A 6,399-nucleotide genomic window follows, 5' to 3' on the forward strand; every position below is an offset into this window, starting at 1 on the left:
CCAATCATCTTCTCCTGCTTCAGCATGTATCTTTCTCTGAGTATATACAATATTTTGTTACAGAGTGGGATTAATAAGTAGTCTACATCTACAAAGTACATTAAAAACAGTACTGCAATTTTTTTTTTTTTTTAAATTCCTGCTTCATAGAGAGCCCAGAGTCTACTTCAAGGCCACCAGGGGAGCACTTCTCTAACTTCCTACCCCACTTGTAAGCTTATCCACATCTTTAAAATAACCACATTTTGTTTGTTCTTACAACTTATATATTATGAAGACTATAGATGCTTTTAGTAGGATAGCTAAAAACTACTGTGTAGTAAGAACCACTCCACACACTGCTTTTACAATTCACTCTTTCTTCTTAACAATACATTTTACGTGCCGGCACCACGGCTCAATAGGCTAATCCTCCGCCTTGCGGCGCCCGCATACAGGGTTCTAGTCCTGGTCGGGGCGCTGGATTCCGTCCCAGTTGCCCCTCTTCCAGGCCAGCTCTCTGCTGTGGGCCGGGAGTGCAGTGGAGGATGGCCCAAGTGCTTGGGCCCTGCACCCCATGGGAGACCAGGAGAAGCACCTGGCTCCTGCCTTCAGATCAGTGCGGTGCGCCGGCCGCGGCGGCCCAACGGCAAAAGGAAGACCTTTCTCTGTCTCTCTCTCTCTCACTGTCCACTCTGCCTGTAAAAAACAAAAAACAATGCATTTTATAAACTCTTTTCTTATCATTAAATAGCCTTCCACATCATCATTGTTAACAGTTCAGAGCAGCCCACTGATTGGGTACCAGGGCAGAAAATTAGATTGCAGGGCCAGCTTTGCCCGCTACACCACAGCGCCTGCTGCAGTGCCAGCATCCCATATGGGTGCTGGTTCGAGCCCCAGCTGCTCCACTTCTGATCCAGCTCTCTGCTATGGTCTGGGAAAGCAGCGGAAGATGGCCCAAGTCCTTGGCCCCTGCACCCACGTGGGAGACCCGGAAGAAGCTCCTGGCTTCGGATCGGCGCAGCTCCGGCTGTTGTGGCCAATCAGGGAGAGAACCAGCAGATGGAAGACCTCTCTCTCTCTGTAACTCTGATTTTCAAATAAATCAATCTTAAAAAAAAAAAAAAGTCTGGTTCTTGCTGTCTCCCTTTGGCTACTCATCTTCTCTCTCTTCCTTTACAGCCAAACTTCTTGAAAGAACTGTCTTCATCTGCTGTATCCACTTCACTTCTGCCTTCGCAACTCACTGCAAACAGATTTATATCATGGACTTCAGTACTTTTTTTTGTTACTAAGATTTTAGAATCAGAATGGTATTATGCACGAAAAAACAGGATACAAAGTGGCTTCCCCCAAATCAACTGTGTAAAAAAATGGATGCTGGGAAAAAGTAAGATAGGGAATATACAACATCTTAAGACTTCTGGGTAGCGGGATGACTAATAAGTTTTATTTTCTTCTTCTTTAACAAAAATTCCACAATTAAAAAAAATAGCTTAGTTTCACATTGGAATCCGTTACAAAGAAACTCAGAAATTTTCAACTTACATTTTCTAAAAGGAGGCAAAAATCTAGAGAGGTGACAGTGAGTAGCCCCTGGACCACACTTCACTTCGCCCTAAGACGCCAAGGAAAAGAGTGCGGCCGAGATTTTTGAGTCTAGCGCTCCATCGGGGTGGGACAGTCTCCGCTAGGACCGCTTCGCTCAACTCCAAGACCTCGCAGCGTCTCCGCCTCTCCCGCCAACCGCTGCAAACCGCAAATACCTGCCGCGAGCCTTCGGTTGCCCTGGGAACGGGACGCGAGCCCAAGCCCGCTCGTCACTCCTCCCAGAAGGCTCCGCGCCGCCATTCGCTCACTTCCGGGTTCGGAGGCTCCGCCCCTTCCGCGGTGGGCGGCTCCGCGAGTCCTGGCCGCGGGGGCGTCACAGGCAGTGTGACGGTCGGGTTGTCTGCCCAACAATCAGAATGACTGGAAGTAGGAGGAAAGGCTGTGCTGTGGCAGAATTTCTGGCCCTACTTAGACGTCATTGAAAACCTGAAAGTGCCTATGTTAATGGTTTAGTGATTCCACAGTTATACGTATTTCGAAACATGTTGTACACCATATATACGATTTTTACTTGCCAAGTAAATATGTAGTATTAAATGTAAAAAAGAGGAACGGCTGTAAAAAAAATTATGTGTAACTTCATTTGTTGTTTTGATGGATTTTTAAAAAAAGATTGTTTATTTGATAGGAACAGTTACAGGGAGTGAAGGAGAGACAGTTTCCATCTGCTGGTTCACTCAGTGGCCAGGGCTGGGCCAGGAACTCCATCCGGGTTTCCACGTGCAGGGGATTCTGATCAGTGCAACTCCAGCCATTGTGACCATTTGGGAAGTGAACCAGCAGATGGAAGACCTCTCTCTCTCTGCCTCTCAGTAACTCTGCCTTTCAAATAAATAAATAAATCTTTTAAAAAACATATTTCCTATTAAAAAAAAACCAGTATTTTTGCTTTAGAAGATAAAGGCAAGCAAAAATAAAACCGCACAAAACCTACAAACCCCATTCACCCAACCACTTCCCATGATGGAGCAGTGTTCTAGATCATTTAAAAAAAAAAAAAAGTATTTATTTATTTGAAAGAGTTACAGAGAGGCCTGAGAGAGAGAGAGAGAGAGAGGTCTTCTATCCAATGGTTCACTCCCGAGTTGGCTGAAACGGCCAGAGCTGCGTCAGTCTGAAGCCAGGAGCCAGGAGCTTCTTCTGGGTCTCCCACATGGGTGCGGAGGCCCAAGGACTTGGGCTATCTTTTACTGCTTTCCCAGGCCATAGCATCGGAAGTGCAGAAGCCAGGACTCAAACCAGTGCCCATATGGGATGCCGGTGCTGCAGGTGGCGGCTTTACCCGCTATGCCACAGCACTGGCCCCTGTTCCAGATCCTTTGTATGCAGATAGTAAATAAAATTTCAAAATGGAATCACATTTATATGTGGTGTTTTGATGAACACATCAAACATATTTCATTTGAAAAAAACACAGGGTAGGTGTTTGGCTCAGTGGTTAAGATATCACTTGGGAGGCTTGTATACCATATGGGAGTACCTAGGTTTGGGTCCCAGCTCTGCTTCCGTTTCAGCTTCCGGTTAGGGTTATGGTTTTGGTACTGGGTCCCTGCCACCCATGCGGGAGGCCCAGAATGAGTTTCAGGTTACTGACTTCCATCTGGCCCAGCCCTGGCTGTTGCAGGCATTTGAGGAGTGAATCAGTGGATGCTTGATCTCTTTGTGTCTCTCTTTGAAATAAATAAGTAAACATTAAAAAAAGACACTCAGCGGGAGATGGGAGGAGTGTGAGTGGGAGGGAAAATAAAAAAAATACACAATTACTCTTAGGTGTTTAATTAATGGTATAACTAGTACTCAAATAGTATTTTACACTTTGTGTTTCTGTGTGGGTGCAAACTGGAAATCTTTACTTAATATATGCTAAATTGATCTTCTGTATATAAAGATAATTGAAAATTAATCTTGATGTGAATAGAAGGGGAGAAGGAGTGGGAGAGGGGAGTGTTGTGGGTGGGAGGGAAGTTATGGGAGGGGGGAAGCTATTGTAATCCATAAGCTGTACTTTGGAAATTTATGTTCATTAAATAAAAAACAAACCAAAAAACCAAAAAAAAAAAAAAGACACTCAACATCATTGTATGCGTTTCATTATGCCTCTTGTTGGAATTTAAATTGCAATGGAGAAATGATAAGTTGGTTTTAAAGATTTATTAATGATGCAGGCACTGCAGGTGGTGGCTTTACTTGCTACACCACAGTGCCAGCTGGGAAATGAGAGTTCTTATAGCTAAATCTCTACCCATGCTTTCATTCCTTTGGAATTATTTTTCTCTTTTAAACTTATATGTGTCTATGCTTTATTTCTCCCCTCGTGCCATCTAATTTCTACTCTTACGTCTTTATACTGTATGTGATACAGCTTACACACCTGACATCCAAAGCCCCACTAATTTAAAAAAAGACCCTTATTTGAAAGGTAGAATGATAGAGATCAAGAGATTTTCTATTTTCTGGTACTCCCCGGATACTTTTTTTCTTTCTTTTTTTAAAGATTTGTTTACTTGAAAGGCAGAGGCAGAGACAGAGAGAGAGGTCTTCCATCTACTGGTTCATTCCCCAAATGGCCAAATGGCTGAAGCTGGGCCTATCTGAAGCCAGGAGCCAGGAGCTTCTTCCGGTCTCCCACACAGGTACAGGGGCCTAAGGACTTGGGCCATCTCTCACTGCTTTCCCAGGCCATAGCAAGAGCTGGATCAGAAGTGGAGCAGCCGGGACTCAAAGTGGTGCCCATATGGGATGCTGGCACCACAGGTGGCAACTTTACCCACTACATCACAGCACCGCCATCCCCCACCCCAATACTTTCAATAACTGTGATAGCCTCAAGCCAGGAGCCAGGAACTCCAGTCAGGTCTCCCATATGGGTGGCAAGGAGCCATAGACTATCATCTACTGCCTCTCAGGTGCACTGGCAAGGGAGCTGGATTGGAGGCAGAGGAGCCAGGACCTGAGCCAAACACACTGAGATGCATCCCAACCACACAGTGGCTTAACTTGCTGTACCACTTGTGTGTCTTTCTAATTATAAAGGTAATACTTGTTTATTGTAGAACACTAGATTACAGGAGAATATAATAAAAACATTCCTGCTGGCGCTGCGGCTCACTAGGCTAATCCTCCGCCTGCGGCACCAACACCCAGGGTTTTAGTCCCGGTTGGGGCGCCGGATTCTGTCCCGGTTGCTCCTCTTCCAGGCCAGCTCTCTGCTGTGGCCCAGGAGTACAGTGGAGGATGGCCCAAGTGCTTGGGCCCTGCACCTGCAATGGGAGACTAGGAGAAGCACCTGGCTCCTGGCTTTGGATCGGTGCAGTGGGCCAGCTGTAGCGGCCATTTGGGGGGTGAACCAACGGAAGGAAGACCTTTCTCTCTGTCTCTCTCTCTAACTGTCCACTCTGCCTGTCCAAAAAAAAAAAAAAAAAAAAAAAAAAAAATCCAATACCTAGACAACCACTGATATTTTGATTTAATTTTTTCTCTGTTTTTGGTCAGAATTGAAAAGGTATTTGCTAATTTGGTAGGGAAATACTGCAGCTCTTAATTTACACTTTTTAAATTTTTTTGCTTATTCAGGTCGCTGAATGATATTTCAAGTAGTATATCTAGTGGTTTATAGATTGTAGTCTGTTTCAGGCCCCATCTTCTCTATTTAAACAGTCTTCTTTCAGTGTTTCATAGTAATCCTACTAAACTGTAATTGTTTATAATATGTGTATATTTTAGCTCTTTAATCAGATTGAAAACTAGTTGCATAATCCTAGGTAAAGTGTTTAATTTTGCTGAGTCCACTTTCCTTATTTGCTAATTGGGGATAATATTTACTTTTCAGGGTTGCAGTGAGAATTAGAAATAAAGTATCCAAGGTGAACTCAGTAAAAGTAGCTACTTTTTTTTTTTTTTTGGGGTCACAGCTTTAGCAGACTATATATACAGTAGGTATTATGTTTTTATATTTCAACTGAATGAATAAACTCAGCATCCCATCCTATCTAGATTCTTAAAGAAATTACTTATTTGAAAGGCTAAATGACATAGGAGAGAGAGATCTTACATTCACTGGTTCATTCCTCAAATGGTCCCAACAGCCAGGTCTGAGCCAGACCAAAGCCAGGAGCCAGGACCTGTCTGGTCTCCCACACGGGTGGCAGGGGCTCTAGAACTTGGCCATCTTCTGCTGCCTTCCCAGGTGCATTAGCAGGAAGCTAAATTGAAAGTGGGGAACTGAAACTGGTGTTCCAATATTGGATGTCGGCATTGCAAGCCGAGGATTAACCCACTGAGGCACAACGCCTGCTCCCCATCCAGATTTACTGAGCATGAGTGACACATAAGGCATTGTTCACAATCCTCAAGACTCTCTGTATCTAAATCATGAGATGTTTTCTACCTAAGACACGTGCTGTTTGCAGCGCCAGCGATTCTCTCCTGCATCTTTACTTCTTCTCCAGCACCCTGCCAGGTGCCAAATAAACGTGTAGGCTGAGCAGAATAATTTAGTGGGGAAAGAGAAATGCACAGATTAGCTAAAAACTGGCAGCCTGCGGTGAAAGCAATGAGGTTCCAGATATTTACTACATGGGGAATCAGGAGACACTAATTTCGACTAAGGTATCTGGGAATGCCCGTGGAGTGGGTGGATTTGACCTGGATCTCAATCCAGGGGACTAAGGAAAGGAATTTAAAGATGGAAATAATAGTAGGTTAAGACTTGGAGAAGTACACAGGGTATGCTTTTTTTTTTTTTTTTAATTTTTGACAGGCAGAGTTAGACGGTGAGAGAGAGAGAGAGACACACACACACACAGA

The sequence above is a fragment of the Oryctolagus cuniculus genome, chromosome 11 (genome assembly GCF_051225735.1).
Source record: "Oryctolagus cuniculus isolate XC-2025 breed Fujian yellow rabbit chromosome 11, ASM5122573v1, whole genome shotgun sequence".
Taxonomy (NCBI): Eukaryota; Metazoa; Chordata; class Mammalia; order Lagomorpha; family Leporidae; genus Oryctolagus; species Oryctolagus cuniculus.